The following is a 21,904-nucleotide window of genomic DNA, read 5'->3' as shown; positions in this document are numbered from 1 at the left end:
CAAGAAAGAAACTAGATCTGAAACTAAGAGAGAGAAAAAGAAAAAGAAAATGATTTCTTTTGTACTAAGAAATTCCTATCTATATGGATCTGAAAGGGTATTTCTGCCACTACAAGATGACAAATACATCATCCATGATGTCATCCTAGGACCAAATCATAATTTGTAGGACCAAACTGTAATATATATTTTAAAAATGGACCAAACAGACAGTTGACTCAGTCAACTGGACCAAACTCTCTCTAATATGTTATTACCCGCAACATTATTTGACTTCTCATTAATGTAGCATCATAATAATCATAATCTAGCACAAAGAAGATGCCAAAATACAGATTGATAGAGCCAAAGTGACTGATTTGAGAGACACAGAAGGCGGAATCCGACCCTTGTCTTTTCTAAATAGTCCTTGGTACACTGGTAAGTTTACAAGTACTACAAAACCACACTGGACAACTTGTATAGCAATGGCTGCTCAGTCATCTCGAGTTTCATGTCAATGAACACTTTTTTCAAACCTCCAACTAAACTGAAGAGGTTGATCAAAGCAAGGGTTGCAATGATTGTTGTGAAAATGGGTGAAGAAGTTCCAAACTCCATTATTTCTTTTTCATACCTCTCGGACACGTCTTCTTCTGCAACCTTAGACGTGATGACAAATGCTGACTTGGACAATCCTAATAGCTTGCTGATGGAATCAATGATTGCGAACAAATACGAGGTTGTCCTTTTAAACATCCATACCCTCTGCTCATTCCACCATCCTTGAAGTGTGCCACCTAATAATAAAAACTCAGCCAAGCTGTATGTGTACGTTGAGATGATCAGATACGCAAAAGGCAGGAACCATGGACTTGTCATCTGGTCACATTACACAACATTTCGTTATAACCTGTTGGGGTATATATTTAAAAACATAGTTTTGTAATAATATGCCAAAGTTAGAGAGATAGTATGGTGGCATTGTTTTGAGCTCCCACACTATAGGCATGGGTTCAATTCCCACCCCACACAATTTCACTAGGGTATATACTATTTATACTATATATTATATTACATTAGTCCGGGAGCGGGGCCTTGGGGGTCTTGGGAGGTCTGCTGATCCAGAAACAATTTTTTTGCTGTTTTTAACTTAAATTTTCAAAACGTATTAAGATAATTATATCATGATTAATTACAGTTAATGTTGAAATTTTAATACGGCCGTTTTTTTGCTGTTACAAAGAAATTTAATTGGCATTTAATCGAAAATTAATTTTCCATTAATTCCATTGATTCTTTTTGATTATAAAAAAAAAAAAAAACTGGTTTCTGGAAGAAAAGATATAGAACGTTATTTTTATTTCGTCAAGTTTTTCTGAGCAAGTGTTGTTGAAAGAGTTATTATTGATTCGATTTCTCAGTGCAGAGAAATAGAAAGAGATAAGTTGTTTTATCCCATAGGGTTTCGACAAAAAACTGACTGCTAGCACAATCAAGAGGCAGAGTCGCGAAACACCTTAAAGATAGCGACCTAGTACGCGACTCAGCGGTTTCTTTGTGTAATTTGATTATAGTGCTTTGTTTCCAACAATTTTAAGGTGTACGTTTCTGCTATGGAGAATGAAAAGAAGCGCGTTGATGATACCAACAAGCCTTTCAAATTTGAAGGGTTGCATTTCAGAAGATGGAAGCTGAAGATGTTCTTTTATCTCAAATTGATGAAGCTGCATATGATTGTGTCGAGTGTTCATCCTGGAACCCTGGAACCTGCTGCTGATAAGACTGCTGCTGTTGCTGCTGCTGTTGCTGCTGGCGGTGGTGCTGCTACAGATCCACCTCCTACCGGTGGTGTTGAAGAAGTTGTTTCTCAAACTCCCGAGGAAAAACAAAAGGCCATCGACAAATGGATCGATAATGACTTTGATTGCAAAAACTACATTCTTAATGCATTATCTGACGATTTATATGAGTATTATTCAACTTTTGAAACTGCTAAAGATGTATGGGATGCATTACAGAAAAAATATGACACCGAGGAAGCGGGTTCAAAGAAATATGTTGTGAGCCGGTATGTGAGATACCAAATGGTGGATGATAGATCAGTTGTTGCACAGGCTCATGAACTTCAAAAAATTTACCACGAAATTGTGGCCGAAGGTATGAAAACTGATGAACAATTTCAAGTTTCTGTAATGATTGACAAGTTACCACCTAGCTGGAAAGATTTTCGTAATACTTTGCGTCACAAGACTAAAGAATTTTCTCTTGAAAGTTTGATTGTTAAGCTCAGGGTTGAGGAAGAAGCTCGAAAACAAGATAAGAAGGAAGAGATTCTCATTGTTTCTAACAATAAGACTCATCCGAATTTAAAACCTAAGAAAAGGGATATGAAACCTAACCCGAACCAGAAGAAATGAGGAAGGCCTAATCAAAACAAGAACCAACACCCATCGAAAAATGGACAGAATTCCAATTCTGAATTTCTTTGTTATATCTGTAATAAACCAAACCACATGGCTAGGAATTGCAGATTTAACAAGGAAAAGAATAACGCACAAGCTAATGCTGTGGGTGACGTTATAATTGCCATGGTCTCTGATCCAGAGTTCTACATGGTTGGTGGATCTGATGGGTGGTGGATAGACAGTGGTGCTTCGCGTCATTGTTGTTTTGATAGGTCCATGTTTAAGACTTATGCTGAAACCAAGGACAAGAAAGTGTTATTGGGAGACTCCCACAGCACTATGGTGAAAGGTTCTGGTACGGTAGAGTTGAAGTTTACTTCTGGGAAGACACTCATGCTGAAAGATGTCCTTCACAATCCAGAAATGAGAAAGAACCTTGTTTCCGGCTATCTTCTCAACAAGGCTGGGTTGTATCAAACTATTGGGTCTGATATTTACACTATAACTAAGAATAAGAATTTTGTAGGAAAGGGTTATGCTACTGATGGAATGTTTAAGCTTAATGTTGATGCTATGAATAAAATTGATTCTTCTGCTTATATGGTTTGCAATTTTAATGTTTGGCATGGTAGGCTTTGTCATGTGGGTAAAAAGTTAGTAAATAACATGAGTAAGTTAGGTGTCCTCCCTGAATTTTCTGAAAATGATTTTGAAAAATGTGAATACTGTAGTCAAGCAAAAATAACCAAGACTTCACATAAATCTGTTGTAAGAGAATCGAAACCACTAGACTTAATACATTCTGATTTGTGTGAATATGAAGGTATCCTAACTAGAAATGGCAAGAGGTATATCATGACGTTCATTGATGATTGTTCTAATTATACTTATGTTTATTTGTTGAGCCATAAGAACGAAGCTATTGAAAAGTTTAAGATTTTTATTGCTGAAATTGAAAATCAATTTGGTAGGAAAATTAAGAGATTTCGTAGTGATAGAGGCACTGAATATGATTCTTCTCCTTTTACTGAAATTTATCAAACTAATGGCATTATACATGAAAGAACTGCACCATATAATCCTCTATCGGAGTAGTAGAGAACTGTTATAATAACAGTAAGAATCGACAGATACGTCGAAAGCACGACACAGTTAGAGAATTTCTCACAACTGGTGTTGTTAGAGTAGATCATGTAAGGTCTGAAGGAAATATAGCTGATACTTTGACGAAAGGATTAGCAAGAGAAAAGGTATGGAATATCTCTAAAAGTATGGGACTTTTGCCCGTGAGAAGTTGAGTCATTTGTAATGGATACCCAACCTAGAAATAGGTTCAAAGGGACTAGACGAAGTTACAAATAATATGATAGAGTCATGCATTCCCATAGCATGATATCCTGAAGTGGGAAACAGGTTGAGTGTTTAAACTCTTAATGATGTCTATAGCTCATAAGTTAAGAGTGGGATATACAGGAGTATCCTTGATAGACTCACCTATACGAATGTGAAGGTGTGGCCGCCTTCTATGAGAACTTGGGCATTTCTCTAGATCGTTCGTTAAGAAAGGGATAAGCACATGGCCCTAATGTGCAAAATTAAGAACTTTACTCTAAGATATAGTTGTGTGTGTTGTATAATCTATTATTAGTTAGAGTTCAAGACGAGAGTCACTCTAGTTACCTGATACTTAGAAAGTTCAACACTATGTAGAGGTTCAAGTCGAAAGGCACCTTTGCTTATGCACAACTGTATAGCACTTGCTCAATGTTTTAAAATATAAGTGGGGGATTGTTGGGGTATATATTTAAAAACATGGTTTTGTAATAATATGCCAAAGTTAGAGAGATAGTATGGTGGTATTGTTTTGAGCTCCCACACTATAGGCATGGGTTCAATTCCCACCCCACACAATTTCACTAGGGTATATACTATTTATACTATATATTATATTACATTAGTCCGGGAGCGGCCTTAAATTTTCAAAACGTATTAAGATAATTATATCATGATTAATTACAGTTAATGTTGAAATTTTAATACGGCCGTTTTTTTGCTGTTACAAAGAAATTTAATTGGCATTTAATCGAAAATTAATTTTCCATTAATTCCATTGATTCTTTTTGATTATAAAAAAAAAAACTGGTTTCTGGAAGAGAAAAGATAGAACGTTATTTTTATTTCGTCAAGTTTTCTGAGCAAGTGTTGTTGAAAGAGTTATTATTGATTCGATTTCTCAGTGCAGAGAAATCGAAAGAGATAAGCTGTTTTATCCCATAGGGTTTCGACAAAAAACTGACTGCTAGCACAATCAAGAGACAGAGTCGCGAAACACCTTAAAGATAGCGACCTAGTACGCGACTCAGCGGTTTCTTTGTGTTATTTGATTATAGTGCTTTGTTTCCAACAATTTTAAGGTGTTTCTTTTCTGCTATGGAGAATGAAAAGAAGCGCGTTGATGATACCAACAAGCCTTTCAAATTTGAAGGGTTGCATTTCAGAAGATGGAAGCTGAAAATGTTCTTTTATCTCAAACTGATGAAGCTGCATATGATTGTGTCGAGTGTTCATCCTGGAACCCTGGAACCTGCTGCTGATAAGACTGCTGCTGTTGCTGCTGGCGGTGGTGCTGCTACAGATCCACCTCCTACCGGTGGTGTTGAAGAAGTTGTTTCTCAAACTCCCGAGGAAAAACAAAAGGCCATCGACAAATGGATCGATAATGACTTTGATTGCAAAAACTACATTCTTAATGCATTATCTGACGATTTATATGAGTATTATTCAACTTTTGAAACTGCTAAAGATGTATGGGATGCATTACAGAAAAAATATGACACTGAGGAAGCGGGTTCAAAGAAATATGCTGTGAGCCGGTATGTGAGATACCAAATGGTGGATGATAGATCAGTTGTTGCACAGGCTCATGAACTTCAAAAAATTTACCACGAAATTGTGGCCGAAGGTATGAAAACTGATGAACAATTTCAAGTTTCTGTAATGATTGACAAGTTACCACCTAGCTGGAAAGATTTTCGTAATACTTTGCGTCACAAGACTAAAGAATTTTCTCTTGAAAGTTTGATTGTTAAGCTCAGGGTTGAGGAAGAAGCTCGTAAACAAGATAAGAAGGAAGAGATTCTCATTGTTTCTAACAATAAGACTCATCCGAATTTAAAACCTAAGAAAAGGGATATGAAACCTAACCCGAACCAGAAGAAAGGAGGAAGGCCTAATCAAAACAAGAACCAACACCCATCGAAAAATGGACAGAATTCCAATTCTGAATTTCTTTGTTATATCTGTAATAAACCAAACCACATGGCTAGGAATTGCAGATTTAACAAGGAAAAGAATAACGCACAAGCTAATGCTGTGGGTGACGTTATAATTGCCATGGTCTCTGATCCAGAGTTCTACATGGTTGGTGGATCTGATGGGTGGTGGATAGACAGTGGTGCTTCGCGTCATTGTTGTTTTGATAGGTCCATGTTTAAGACTTATGCTGAAACCAAGGACAAGAAAGTGTTATTGGGAAACTCCCACAGCACTATGGTGAAAGGTTCTGGTACGGTAGAGTTGAAGTTTACTTCTGGGAAGACACTCATGCTGAAAGATGTCCTTCACACTCCAGAAATGAGAAAGAACCTTGTTTCCGGCTATCTTCTCAACAAGGCTGGGTTGTATCAAACTATTGGGTCTGATATTTACACTATAACTAAGAATAAGAATTTTGTAGGAAAGGGTTATGCTACTGATGGAATGTTTAAGCTTAATGTTGATGCTATGAATAAAATTGATTCTTCTGCTTATATGGTTTGCAATTTTAATGTTTGGCATGGTAGGCTTTGTCATGTGGGTAAAAAGTTAGTAAATAACATGAGTAAGTTAGGTGTCCTCCCTGAATTTTCTGAAAATGATTTTGAAAAATGTGAATACTGTAGTCAAGCAAAAATAACCAAGACTTCACATAAATCTGTTGTAAGAGAATCGAAACCACTAGACTTAATACATTCTGATTTGTGTGAATATGAAGGTATCCTAACTAGAAATGGCAAGAGGTATATCATGACGTTCATTGATGATTGTTCTAATTATACTTATGTTTATTTGTTGAGCCATAAGAACGAAGCTATTGAAAATTTTAAGATTTTTATTGCTGAAATTGAAAATCAATTTGGTAGGAAAATTAAGAGATTTCGTAGTGATAGAGGCACTGAATATGATTCTTCTCCTTTTACTGAAATTTATCAAACTAATGGCATTATACATGAAAGAACTGCACCATATAATCCTCAAATGAATGGGAAAGCTGAAAGAAAGAATCGTACTCTTACTGAATTGACTGTTGCTTGTTTGCTTAGCTCTGGTGCTGCTTCTCATTGGTGGGGTGAATGTTTGCTGACTGTTTGCCATGTTTTGAACCGCATTCCTAATAATAAAACCATGATATCTCCTTATGAACTTTGGAGAAATAGAAAACCTAATGTCTCTTATTTTAGAGTTTGGGGTTGCTTAGCTTTTGTTAGAAAACCTGATCCTAAAAGACATAAGTTAGAAAGTAGAGCTTATGAATGTGTTTTTATTGGTTATGCTCAAAACAGTAAAGCTTATAGGTTCTTTGATATTAATAATAAGGTTATTATTGAATCTATTGATGTTGATTTCTTTGAAGAGAGATTTCCTTTTAAATCTAGAAATAGTGGGGGTAATAGTGGGGGTTCTTTATCTAGTGTTTTACCTAGTGCTGATTCTGAACATAGATTAGAAGAACCTAGAAGTGCAGAAACTAGGATCACTGAAGTTGAACCTAGAAGAAGTAAAAGAGCTAGGTCTGACACAAGAGATCCTGATTTTGAATTTTATGTCGTAGAGGAAGAACCTTCTAATTTACAAGAGGCGTTCAGTTCTGCAGAGTCTAGTTCCTGGCAAGAAGCTGTAGATAATGAATGGGATTCTCATATGTCTAATGGAACTTGGCGTATAGTAGATTTACCTCCTGGTTGTAAGCCTATAGGTTGTAAATGGGTTTTGAAAAGGAAACTATACCTGATGGAACAATAGAGAAGCACAAAGCTAGACTGGTTGCTAAAGGATTTAGGCAACGAGAGAACGTAGACTTCTTTGATACTTATTCTCCTGTTACTAGATTAACATCTATACGTGTTTTGATTGCTGCTGCCGCTGCTCATAATCTTGTTATTCACCAAATGGATGTTAAAACTGCCTTTTTGAATGGTGAACTAGAAGAGGAAATTTATATGGAACAACCTGAAGGTTTTGTAATTCCTGGACAAGAACAGAAAGTATGTAAGCTAGAAAAATCCCTTTATGGTTTAAAACAAGCTCCTAAACAGTGGCATGAGAAATTTGATAATTTAATGATTTCACATAACTTCAGAATAAACGAGGGTGACAAATGCATCTATTATAAATTTGAGAATGATGTGTGTGTGATTGTTTGTTTGTATGTGGATGATTTGCTGATATTTGGTTCCAATTTATCTGTTGTCAATGAAACTAAAGGTATGCTTAGTTCGAATTTTGACATGAAAGATTTGGGTGAAGCTAGTGTAATCTTGGGAATCAAAATAACTAGAACTAGTAGTGGTATTTGTTTGGATCAATCTCACTACATTGAAAAAATTCTGAGAAAGTATGAATATTTTGATTGTAAGCCTGCTTGTACTCCGTTTGATCCTAATGTGAAATTGTTTAAGAACACTGGAGAAAGTGTTAGACAATCTGAATATGCTAGTATAATTGGAAGTCTGCGTTATGCAACTGATTGTACAAGACCAGACATTGCATATGCAGTGGGAGTTCTGTGCAGGTTTACCAGTAATCCTAGTTTGGAACACTGGGATGCTATTGAGAGGGTTATGCGGTATCTGAAAAGAACCACAAACCTAGGATTACACTATAAGAGGCATCCTGCAGTCCTTGAAGGATTTAGCGATGCTAATTGGAATACTCTTTCAGATGATTCCAAGGCCACCAGTGGATATGTTTTTACTATTGCTGGGGGCGCTGTATCTTGGAGATCAAAGAAACAGACAATTATAGCCCAATCTACGATGGAGGCTGAATTGATGGCACTAGCAGCAGCTAGTGAAGAAGCAGGATGGCTGAAGAGTCTGTTATCAGACATTCCAGTATGGGAAAAACCCAGCTAGTTTTGTAATAATATGCCAAAGTTAGAGAGATAGTATGGTGGCATTGTTTTGAGCTCCCACACTATAGGCATGGGTTCAATTCCCACCCCACACAATTTCACTAGGGTATATACTATTTATACTATATATTATATTACATTAGTCCGGGAGCGGGGCCTTGGGGGTCTTGGGAGGTCTGCTGATCCAGAAACAATTGTTTTGCTGTTTTTAACTTAAATTTTCAAAACGTATTAAGATAATTATATCATGATTAATTACAGTTAATGTTGAAATTTTAATACGGCCGTTTTTTTGCTGTTACAAAGAAATTTAATTGGCATTTAATCGAAAATTAATTTTCCATTAATTCCATTGATTCTTTTTTGATTATAAAAAAAAAAACTGGTTTCTGGAAGAGAATATATAGAACGTTATTTTTATTTCGTCAAGTTTTCTGAGCAAGTGTTGTTGAAAGAGTTATTATTGATTCGATTTCTCAGTGCAGAGAAATCGAAAGAGATAAGCTGTTTTATCCCATAGGGTTTCGACAAAAAACTGACTGCTAGCACAATCAAGAGGCAGAGTCGCGAAACACCTTAAAGATAGCGACCTAGTACGCGACTCAGCGGTTTCTTTGTGTGATTTGATTATAGTGCTTTGTTTCCAACAATTTTAAGGTGATTCGTTTCTGCTATGGAGAATGAAAAGAAGCGCGTTGATGATACCAACAAGCCTTTCAAATTTGAAGGGTTGCATTTCAGAAGATGGAAGCTGAAGATGTTCTTTTATCTCAAACTGATGAAGCTGCATATGATTGTGTCGAGTGTTCATCCTGGAACCCTGGAACCTGCTGCTGATAAGACTGCTGCTGTTGTTGCTGCTGTTGCTGCTGGCGGTGGTGCTGCTACAGATCCACCTCCTACCGGTGGTGTTGAAGAAGTTGTTTCTCAAACTCCCGAGGAAAAACAAAAGGCCATCGACAAATGGATCGATAATGACTTTGATTGCAAAAACTACATTCTTAATGCATTATCTGACGATTTATATGAGTATTATTCAACTTTTGAAACTGCTAAAGATGTATGGGATGCATTACAGAAAAAATATGACACCGAGGAAGCGGGTTCAAAGAAATATGTTGTGAGCCGGTATGTGAGATACCAAATGGTGGATGATAGATCAGTTGTTGCACAGGCTCATGAACTTCAAAAAATTTACCACGAAATTGTGGCCGAAGGTATGAAAACTGATGAAAAATTTCAAGTTTCTGTAATGATTGACAAGTTACCACCTAGCTGGAAAGATTTTCGTAATACTTTGCGTCACAAGACTAAAGAATTTTCTCTTGAAAGTTTGATTGTTAAGCTCAGGGTTGAGGAAGAAGCTCGGAAACAAGATAAGAAGGAAGAGATTCTCATTGTTTCTAACAATAAGACTCATCCGAATTTAAAACCTAAGAAAAGGGATATGAAACCTAACCCGAACCAGAAGAAAGGAGGAAGGCCTAATCAAAACAAGAACCAACACCCATCGAAAAATGGACAGAATTCCAATTCTGAATTTCTTTGTTATATCTGTAATAAACCAAACCACATGGCTAGGAATTGCAGATTTAACAAGGAAAAGAATAACGCACAAGCTAATGTTGTGGGTGACGTTATAATTGCCATGGTCTCTGATCCAGAGTTCTACATGGTTGGTGGATCTGATGGGTGGTGGATAGACAGTGGTGCTTCGCGTCATTGTTGTTTTGATAGGTCCATGTTTAAGACTTATGCTGAAACCAAGGACAAGAAAGTGTTATTGGGAGACTCCCACAGCACTATGGTGAAAGGTTCTGGTACGGTAGAGTTGAAGTTTACTTCTGGGAAGACACTCATGCTGAAAGATGTCCTTCACACTCCAGAAATGAGAAAGAACCTTGTTTCCGGCCATCTTCTCAACAAGGCTGGGTTGTATCAAACTATTGGGTCTGATATTTACACTATAACTAAGAATAAGAATTTTGTAGGAAAGGGTTATGCTACTGATGGAATGTTTAAGCTTAATGTTGATGCTATGAATAAAATTGATTCTTCTGCTTATATGGTTTGCAATTTTAATGTTTGGCATGGAAGGCTTTGTCATGTGGGTAAAAAGTTAGTAAATAACATGAGTAAGTTAGGTGTCCTCCCTGAATTTTCTGAAAATGATTTTGAAAAATGTGAATACTGTAGTCAAGCAAAAATAACCAAGACTTCACATAAATCTGTTGTAAGAGAATCGAAACCACTAGACTTAATACATTCTGATTTGTGTGAATATGAAGGTATCCTAACTAGAAATGGCAAGAGGTATATCATGACGTTCATTGATGATTGTTCTAATTATACTTATGTTTATTTGTTGAGCCATAAGAACGAAGCTATTGAAAAGTTTAAGATTTTTATTGCTGAAATTGAAAATCAATTTGGTAGGAAAATTAAGAGATTTCGTAGTGATAGAGGCACTGAATATGATTCTTCTCCTTTTACTGAAATTTATCAAACTAATGGCATTATACATGAAAGAACTGCACCATATAATCCTCAAATGAATGGGAAAGCTGAAAGAAAGAATCGTACTCTTACTGAATTGACTGTTGCTTGTTTGCTTAGCTCTGGTGCTGCTTCTCATTGGTGGGGTGAATGTTTGCTGACTGTTTGCCATGTTTTGAACCGCATTCCTAATAATAAAAACCATGATATCTCCTTATGAACTTTGGAGAAATAGAAAACCTAATGTCTCTTATTTTAGAGTTTGGGGTTGCTTAGCTTTTGTTAGAAAACCTGATCCTAAAAGACATAAGTTAGAAAGTAGAGCTTATGAATGTGTTTTTATTGGTTATGCTCAAAACAGTAAAGCTTATAGGTTCTTTGATATTAATAATAAGGTTATTATTGAATCTATTGATGTTGATTTCTTTGAAGAGAGATTTCCTTTTAAATCTAGAAATAGTGGGGGTAATAGTGGGGGTTCTTTATCTAGTGTTTTACCTAGTGCTGATTCTGAACATAGATTAGAAGAACCTAGAAGTGCAGAAACTAGGATCACTGAAGTTGAACCTAGAAGAAGTAAAAGAGCTAGGACTGACACAAGAGATCCTGATTTTGAATTTTATGCCGTAGAGGAAGAACCTTCTAATTTACAAGAGGCGTTCAGTTCTGCAGAGTCTAGTTTCTGGCAAGAAGCTGTAGATAATGAATGGGATTCTCATATGTCTAATGGAACTTGGCGTATAGTAGATTTACCTCCTGGTTGTAAGCCTATAGGTTGTAAATGGGTTTTGAAAAGGAAACTAAAACCTGATGGAACAATAGAGAAGCACAAAGCTAGACTGGTTGCTAAAGGATTTAGGCAACGAGAGAACGTAGACTTCTTTGATACTTATTCTCATGTTACTAGATTAACATCTATACGTGTTTTGATTGCTGTTGCCGCTGCTCATAATCTTGTTATTCACCAAATGGATGTTAAAACTGCCTTTTTGAATGGTGAACTAGAAGAGGAAATTTATATGGAACAACCTGAAGGTTTTGTAATTCCTGGACAAGAACAGAAAGTATGTAAGCTAGAAAAATCCCTTTATGGTTTAAAACAAGCTCCTAAACAGTGGCATGAGAAATTTGATAATTTAATGATTTCACATAACTTCAGAATAAACGAGGGTGACAAATGCATCTATTATAAATTTGAGAATGATGTGTGTGTGATTGTTTGCTTGTATGTGGATGATTTGCTGATATTTGGTTCCAATTTATCTGTTGTCAATGAAACTAAAGGTATGCTTAGTTCGAATTTTGACATGAAAGATTTGGGTGAAGCTAGTGTAATCTTGGGAATCAAAATAACTAGAACTAGTAGTGGTATTTGTTTGGATCAATCTCACTACATTGAAAAAATTCTGATAAAGTATGAATATTTTGATTGTAAGCCTGCTTGTACTCCGTTTGATCCTAATGTGAAATTGTTTAAGAACACTGGAGAAAGTGTTAGACAATCTGAATATGCTAGTATAATTGGAAGTCTGCGTTATGCAACTGATTGTACAAGACCAGACATTGCATATGCAGTGGGAGTTCTGTGCAGGTTTACCAGTAATCCTAGTTTGGAACACTGGGATGCTATTGAGAGGGTTATGCGGTATCTGAAAAGAACCACAAACCTAGGATTACACTATAAGAGGCATCCCACAGTCCTTGAAGGATTTAACGATGCTAATTGGAATACTCTTTCAGATGATTCCAAGGCCACCAGTGGATATGTTTTTACTATTGCTGGGGGCGCTGTATCTTGGAGATCAAAGAAACAGACAATTATAGCCCAATCTACGATGGAGGCTGAATTGATGGCACTAGCAGCAGCTAGTGAAGAAGCAGGATGGCTGAAGAGTCTGTTATCAGACATTCCAGTATGGGAAAAACCCAGCTAGTTTTGTAATAATATGCCAAAGTTAGAGAGATAGTATGGTGGCATTGTTTTGAGCTCCCACACTATAGGCATGGGTTCAATTCCCACCCCACACAATTTCACTAGGGTATATACTATTTATACTATATATTATATTACATTAGTCCGGGAGCGGGGCCTTGGGGCCTTATACTGAAATTTATCAAACTAATGGCATTATACATGAAAGAACTGCACCATATAATCCTCAAATGAATGGGAAAGCTGAAAGAAAGAATCGTACTCTTACTGAATTGACTGTTGCTTGTTTGCTTAGCTCTGGTGCTGCTTCTCATTGGTGGGGTGAATGTTTGCTGACTGTTTGCCATGTTTTGAACCGCATTCCTAATAATAAAACCATGATATCTCCTTATGAACTTTGGAGAAATAGAAAACCTAATGTCTCTTATTTTAGAGTTTGGGGTTGCTTAGCTTTTGTTAGAAAACCTGATCCTAAAAGACATAAGTTAGAAAGTAGAGCTTATGAATGTGTTTTTATTGGTTATGCTCAAAACAATAAAGCTTATAGGTTCTTTGATATTAATAATAAGGTTATTATTGAATCTATTGATGTTGATTTCTTTGAAGAGAGATTTCCTTTTAAATCTAGAAATAGTGGGGGTAATAGTGGGGGTTCTTTATCTAGTGTTTTACCTAGTGCTGATTCTGAACATAGATTAGAAGAACCTAGAAGTGCAGAAACTAGGATCACTGAAGTTGAACCTAGAAGAAGTAAAAGAGCTAGGACTGACACAAGAGATCCTGATTTTGAATTTTATGCCGTAGAGGAAGAACCTTCTAATTTACAAGATGCGTTCAGTTCTGCAGAGTCTAGTTTCTGGCAAGAAGCTGTAGATAATGAATGGGATTCTCATATGTCTAATGGAACTTGGCGTATAGTAGATTTACCTCCTGGTTGTAAGCCTATAGGTTGTAAATGGGTTTTGAAAAGGAAACTAAAACCTGATGGAACAATAGAGAAGCACAAAGCTAGACTGGTTGCTAAAGGATTTAGGCAACGAGAGAACGTAGACTTCTTTGATACTTATTCTCCTGTTACTAGATTAACATCTATACGTGTTTTGATTGCTGTTTCCGCTGCTCATAATCTTGTTATTCACCAAATGGATGTTAAAACTGCCTTTTTGAATGGTGAACTAGAAGAGGAAATTTATATGGAACAACCTGAAGGTTTTGTAATTCCTGGACAAGAACAGAAAGTATGTAAGCTAGAAAAATCCCTTTATGGTTTAAAACAAGCTCCTAAACAGTGGCATGAGAAATTTGATAATTTAATGATTTCACATAACTTCAGAATAAACGAGGGTGACAAATGCATCTATTATAAATTTGAGAATGATGTGTGTGTGATTGTTTGCTTGTATGTGGATGATTTGCTGATATTTGGTTCCAATTTATCTGTTGTCAATGAAACTAAAGGTATGCTTAGTTCGAATTTTGACATGAAAGATTTGGGTGAAGCTAGTGTAATCTTGGGAATCAAAATAACTAGAACTAGTAGTGGTATTTGTTTGGATCAATCTCACTACATTGAAAAAATTCTGAGAAAGTATGAATATTTTGATTGTAAGCCTGCTTGTACTCCGTTTGATCCTAATGTGAAATTGTTTAAGAACACTGGAGAAAGTGTTAGACAATCTGAATATGCTAGTATAATTGGAAGTCTGCGTTATGCAACTGATTGTACAAGACCAGACATTGCATATGCAGTGGGAGTTCTGTGCAGGTTTACCAGTAATCCTAGTTTGGAACACTGGGGTGCTATTGAGAGGGTTATGCGGTATCTGAAAAGAACCACAAACCTAGGATTACACTATAAGAGGCATCCCTCAGTCCTTGAAGGATTTAGCGATGCTAATTGGAATACTCTTTCAGATGATTCCAAGGCCACCAGTGGATATGTTTTTACTATTGCTGGGGGCGCTGTATCTTGGAGATCAAAGAAACAGACAATTATAGCCCAATCTACGATGGAGGCTGAATTGATGGCACTAGCAGCAGCTAGTGAAGAAGCAGGATGGCTGAAGAGTCTGTTATCAGACATTCCAGTATGGGAAAAACCGATACCAGCCACTTTGATCCACTGCGATAGTACCGCGGCTATCGGAGTAGTAGAGAACTGTTATAATAACAGTAAGAATCGACAGATACGTCGAAAGCACGACACAGTTAGAGAATTTCTCACAACTGGTGTTGTTAGAGTAGATCATGTAAGGTCTGAAGGAAATATAGCTGATACTTTGACGAAAGGATTAGCAAGAGAAAAGGTATGGAATATCTCTAAAAGTATGGGACTTTTGCCCGTGAGAAGTTGAGTCATTTGTAATGGATACCCAACCTAGAAATAGGTTCAAAGGGACTAGACGAAGTTACAAATAATATGATAGAGTCATGCATTCCCATAGCATGATATCCTGAAGTGGGAAACAGGTTGAGTGTTTAAACTCTTAATGATGTCTATAGCTCTTAAGTTAACAGTGGGATATACAGGAGTATCCTTGATAGACTCACCTATACGAATGTGAAGGTGTGGCCGCCTTCTATGAGAACTTGGGCATTTCTCTAGATCGTTCGTTAAGAAAGGGATAAGCACATGGCCCTAATGTGCAAAATTAAGAACTTTACTCTAAGATATAGTTGTGTGTGTTGTATAATCTATTATTAGTTAGAGTTCAAGACGAGAGTCACTCTAGTTACCTGATACTTAGAAAGTTCAACACTATGTAGAGGTTCAAGTCGAAAGGCACCTTTGCTTATGCACAACTGTATAGCACTTGCTCAATGTTTTAAAATATAAGTGGGGGATTGTTGGGGTATATATTTAAAAACATAGTTTTGTAATAATATGCCAAAGTTAGAGAGATAGTATGGTGGAATTGTTTTGAGCTCCCACACTATAGGCATGGGTTCAATTCCCACCCCACACAATTTCACTAGGGTATATACTATATATTATATTACATTAGTCCGGGAGCGGGGCCTTGGGGGTCTTGGGAGGTCTGCTGATCCAGAAACAATTTTTTTGCTGTTTTTAACTTAAATTTTCAAAACGTATTAAGATAATTATATCATGATTAATTACAGTTAATGTTGAAATTTTAATACGGCCGTTTTTTTGTTGTTACAAAGAAATTTAATTGGCATTTAATCGAAAATTAATTTTCCATTAATTCCATTGATTCTTTTTGATTATAAAAAAAAAAAACTGGTTTCTGGAAGAAAAGATATAGAACGTTATTTTTATTTCGTCAAGTTTTTCTGAGCAAGTGTTGTTGAAAGAGTTATTATTGATTCGATTTCTCAGTGCAGAGAAATCGAAAGAGATAAGTTGTTTTATCCCATAGGGTTTCGACAAAAAACTGACTGCTAGCACAATCAAGAGGCAGAGTCGCGAAACACCTTAAAGATAGCGACCTAGTACGCGACTCAGCGGTTTCTTTGTGTAATTTGATTATAGTGCTTTGTTTCCAACAATCTTAAGGTGTACGTTTCTGCTATGGAGAATGAAAAGAAGCGCGTTGATGATACCAACAAGCCTTTCAAATTTGAAGGGTTGCATTTCAGAAGATGGAAGCTGAAGATGTTCTTTTATCTCAAACTGATGAAGCTGCATATGATTGTGTCGAGTGTTCATCCTGGAACCCTGGAACCTGCTGCTGATAAGACTGCTGCTGTTGCTGCTGGCGGTGGTGCTGCTACAGATCCACCTCCTACCGGTGGTGTTGAAGAAGTTGTTTCTCAAACTCCCGAGGAAAAACAAAAGGCCATCGACAAATGGATCGATAATGACTTTGATTGCAAAAACTACATTCTTAATGCATTATCTGACGATTTATATGAGTATTATTCAACTTTTGAAACTGCTAAAGATGTATGGGATGCATTACAGAAAAAATATGACACCGAGGAAGCGGGTTCAAAGAAATATGCTGTGAGCCGGTATGTGAGATACCAAATGGTGGATGATAGATCAGTTGTTGCACAGGCTCATGAACTTCAAAAAATTTACCACGAAATTGTGGCCGAAGGTATGAAAACTGATGAACAATTTCAAGTTTCTGTAATGATTGACAAGTTACCACCTAGCTGGAAAGATTTTCGTAATACTTTGCGTCACAAGACTTATGCTGAAACCAAGGACAAGAAAGTGTTATTGGGAGACTCCCACAGCACTATGGTGAAAGGTTCTGGTACGGTAGAGTTGAAGTTTACTTCTGGGAAGACACTCATGCTGAAAGATGTCCTTCACACTCCAGAAATGAGAAAGAACCTTGTTTCCGGCTATCTTCTCAACAAGGCTGGGTTGTATCAAACTATTGGGTCTGATATTTACACTATAACTAAGAATAAGAATTTTGTAGGAAAGGGTTATGCTACTGATGGAATGTTTAAGCTTAATGTTGATGCTATGAATAAAATTGATTCTTCTGCTTATATGGTTTGCAATTTTAATGTTTGGCATGGTAGGCTTTGTCATGTGGGTAAAAAGTTAGTAAATAACATGAGTAAGTTAGGTGTCCTCCCTGAATTTTCTGAAAATGATTTTGAAAAATGTGAATACTGTAGTCAAGCAAAAATAACCAAGACTTCACATAAATCTGTTGTAAGAGAATCGAAACCACTAGACTTAATACATTCTGATTTGTGTGAATATGAAGGTATCCTAACTAGAAATGGCAAGAGGTATATCATGACGTTCATTGATGATTGTTCTAATTATACTTATGTTTATTTGTTGAGCCATAAGAACGAAGCTATTGAAAATTTTAAGATTTTTATTGCTGAAATTGAAAATCAATTTGGTAGGAAAATTAAGAGATTTCGTAGTGATAGAGGCACTGAATATGATTCTTCTCCTTTTACTGAAATTTATCAAACTAATGGCATTATACATGAAAGAACTGCACCATATAATCCTCAAATGAATGGGAAAGCTGAAAGAAAGAATCGTACTCTTACTGAATTGACTGTTGCTTGTTTGCTTAGCTCTGGTGCTGCTTCTCATTGGTGGGGTGAATGTTTGCTGACTGTTTGCCATGTTTTGAACCGCATTCCTAATAATAAAACCATGATATCTCCTTATGAACTTTGGAGAAATAGAAAACCTAATGTCTCTTATTTTAGAGTTTGGGGTTGCTTAGCTTTTGTTAGAAAACCTGATCCTAAAAGACATAAGTTAGAAAGTAGAGCTTATGAATGTGTTTTTATTGGTTATGCTCAAAACAGTAAAGCTTATAGGTTCTTTGATATTAATAATAAGGTTATTATTGAATCTATTGATGTTGATTTCTTTGAAGAGAGATTTCCTTTTAAATCTAGAAATAGTGGGGGTAATAGTGGGGGTTCTTTATCTAGTGTTTTACCTAGTGCTGATTCTGAACATAGATTAGAAGAACCTAGAAGTGCAGAAACTAGGATCACTGAAGTTGAACCTAGAAGAAGTAAAAGAGCTAGGTCTGACACAAGAGATCCTGATTTTGAATTTTATGTCGTAGAGGAAGAACCTTCTAATTTACAAGAGGCGTTCAGTTCTGCAGAGTCTAGTTCCTGGCAAGAAGCTGTAGATAATGAATGGGATTCTCATATGTCTAATGGAACTTGGCGTATAGTAGATTTACCTCCTGGTTGTAAGCCTATAGGTTGTAAATGGGTTTTGAAAAGGAAACTATACCTGATGGAACAATAGAGAAGCACAAAGCTAGACTGGTTGCTAAAGGATTTAGGCAACGAGAGAACGTAGACTTCTTTGATACTTATTCTCCTGTTACTAGATTAACATCTATACGTGTTTTGATTGCTGCTGCCGCTGCTCATAATCTTGTTATTCACCAAATGGATGTTAAAACTGCCTTTTTGAATGGTGAACTAGAAGAGGAAATTTATATGGAACAACCTGAAGGTTTTGTAATTCCTGGACAAGAACAGAAAGTATGTAAGCTAGAAAAATCCCTTTATGGTTTAAAACAAGCTCCTAAACAGTGGCATGAGAAATTTGATAATTTAATGATTTCACATAACTTCAGAATAAACGAGGGTGACAAATGCATCTATTATAAATTTGAGAATGATGTGTGTGTGATTGTTTGCTTGTATGTGGATGATTTGCTGATATTTGGTTCCAATTTATCTGTTTTCAATGAAACTAAAGGTATGCTTAGTTCGAATTTTGACATGAAAGATTTGGGTGAAGCTAGTGTAATCTTGGGAATCAAAATAACTAGAACTAGTAGTGGTATTTGTTTGGATCAATCTCACTACATTGAAAAAATTCTGAGAAAGTATGAATATTTTGATTGTAAGCCTGCTTGTACTCCGTTTGATCCTAATGTGAAATTGTTTAAGAACACTGGAGAAAGTGTTAGAAAATCTGAATATGCTAGTATAATTGGAAGTCTGCGTTATGCAACTGATTGTACAAGACCAGACATTGCATATGCAGTGGGAGTTCTGTGCAGGTTTACCAGTAATCCTAGTTTGGAACACTGGGATGCTATTGAGAGGGTTATGCGGTATCTGAAAAGAACCACAAACCTAGGATTACACTATAAGAGGCATCCCGCAGTCCTTGAAGGATTTAGCGATGCTAATTGGAATACTCTTTCAGATGATTCCAAGGCCACCAGTGGATATGTTTTTACTATTGCTGGGGGCGCTGTATCTTGGAGATCAAAGAAACAGACAATTATAGCCCAATCTACGATGGAGGCTGAATTGATGGCACTAGCAGCAGCTAGTGAAGAAGAAGGATGGCTGAAGAGTCTGTTATCAGACATTCCAATATGGGAAAAACCGATACCAGCCACTTTGATCCACTGCGATAGTACCGCGGCTATCGGAGTAGTAGAGAACTGTTATAATAACAGTAAGAATCGACAGATACGTCGAAAGCACGACACAGTTAGAGAATTTCTCACAACTGGTGTTGTTAGAGTAGATCATGTAAGGTCTGAAGGAAATATAGCTGATACTTTGACGAAAGGATTAGCAAGAGAAAAGGTATGGAATATCTCTAAAAGTATGGGACTTTTGCCCGTGAGAAGTTGAGTCATTTGTAATGGATACCCAACCTAGAAATAGGTTCAAAGGGACTAGACGAAGTTACAAATAATATGATAGAGTCATGCATTCCCATAGCATGATATCCTGAAGTGGGAAACAGGTTGAGTGTTTAAACTCTTAATGATGTCTATAGCTCTTAAGTTAAGAGTGGGATATACAGGAGTATCCTTGATAGACTCACCTATACGAATGTGAAGGTGTGGCCGCCTTCTATGAGAACTTGGGCATTTCTCTAGATCGTTCGTTAAGAAAGGGATAAGCACATGGCCCTAATGTGCAAAATTAAGAACTTTACTCTAAGATATAGTTGTGTGTGTTGTATAATTTATTATTAGTTAGAGTTCAAGACGAGAGTCACTCTAGTTACCTGATACTTAGAAAGTTCAACACTATGTAGAGGTTCAAGTCGAAAGGCACCTTTGCTTATGCACAACTGTATAGCACTTGCTCAATGTTTTAAAATATAAGTGGGGGATTGTTGGGGTATATATTTAAAAACATAGTTTTGTAATAATATGTCAAAGTTAGAGAGATAGTATGGTGGCATTGTTTTGAGCTCCCACACTATAGGCATGGGTTCAATTCCCACCCCACACAATTTCACTAGGGTATATACTATTTATACTATATATTATATTACATTAGTCCGGGAGCGGGGCCTTGGAAACAATTTTTTTGCTGTTTTTAACTTAAATTTTCAAAACGTATTAAGATAATTATATCATGATTAATTACAGTTAATGTTGAAATTTTAATACGGCCGTTTTTTTGCTGTTACAAAGAAATTTAATTGGCATTTAATCGAAAATTAATTTTCCATTAATTCCATTGATTTTTTTTGATTATAAAAAAAAAAAAAAACTGGTTTCTGGAAGAAAAGATATAGAACGTTATTTTTATTTCGTCAAGTTTTTCTGAGCAAGTGTTGTTGAAAGAGTTATTATTGATTCGATTTCTCAGTGCAGAGAAATCGAAAGAGATAAGTTGTTTTATCCCATAGGGTTTCGACAAAAAACTGACTGCTAGCACAATCAAGAGGCAGAGTCGCGAAACACCTTAAAGATAGCGACCTAGTACGCGACTCAGCGGTTTCTTTGTGTAATTTGATTATAGTGCTTTGTTTCCAACAATTTTAAGGTGTACGTTTCTGCTATGGAGAATGAAAAGAAGCGCGTTGATGATACCAACAAGCCTTTCAAATTTGAAGGGTTGCATTTCAGAAGATGGAAGCTAAAGATGTTCTTTTATCTCAAACTGATGAAGCTGCATATGATTGTGTCGAGTGTTCATCCTGGAACCCTGGAACCTGCTGCTGATAAGACTCCTGTTGTTGCTGCTGCTGTTGCTGCTGGCGGTGGTGCTGCTACAGATCCACCTCCTATCGGTGGTGTTGAAGAAGTTGTTTCTCAAACTCCCGAGGAAAAACAAAAGGCCATCGACAAATGGATCGATAATGACTTTGATTGCAAAAACTACATTCTTAATGCATTATCTGACGATTTATATGAGTATTATTCAACTTTTGAAACTGCTAAAGATGTATGGGATGCATTACAGAAAAAATATGACACCGAGGAAGCGGGTTCAAAGAAATATGCTGTGAGCCGGTATGTGAGATACCAAATGGTGGATGATAGATCAGTTGTTGCACAGGCTCATGAACTTCAAAAAATTTACCACGAAATTGTGGCCGAAGGTATGAAAACTGATGAACAATTTCAAGTTTCTGTAATGATTGACAAGTTACCACCTAGCTGGAAAGATTTTCGTAATACTTTGCGTCACAAGACTAAAGAATTTTCTCTTGAAAGTTTGATT

The 21,904-nt window shown here is 36.5% G+C and overlaps 1 pseudogene; it reads right to left on the bottom strand.

Moving 5' to 3' along the window:
- Positions 1-268: 268 nt before the first annotated feature.
- Positions 269-21,904, bottom strand: part of LOC113301952 — a 31,513-nt pseudogene continuing 9,877 nt past the window's right edge.

The sequence above is a fragment of the Papaver somniferum genome, chromosome 1 (assembly GCF_003573695.1).
Source record: "Papaver somniferum cultivar HN1 chromosome 1, ASM357369v1, whole genome shotgun sequence".
NCBI classification, from domain to species: domain Eukaryota; kingdom Viridiplantae; phylum Streptophyta; class Magnoliopsida; order Ranunculales; family Papaveraceae; genus Papaver; species Papaver somniferum.
The sequence above is the reverse complement of the archived record's forward strand: the minus strand, read 5'-3'. Positions and strand labels throughout refer to the sequence as shown.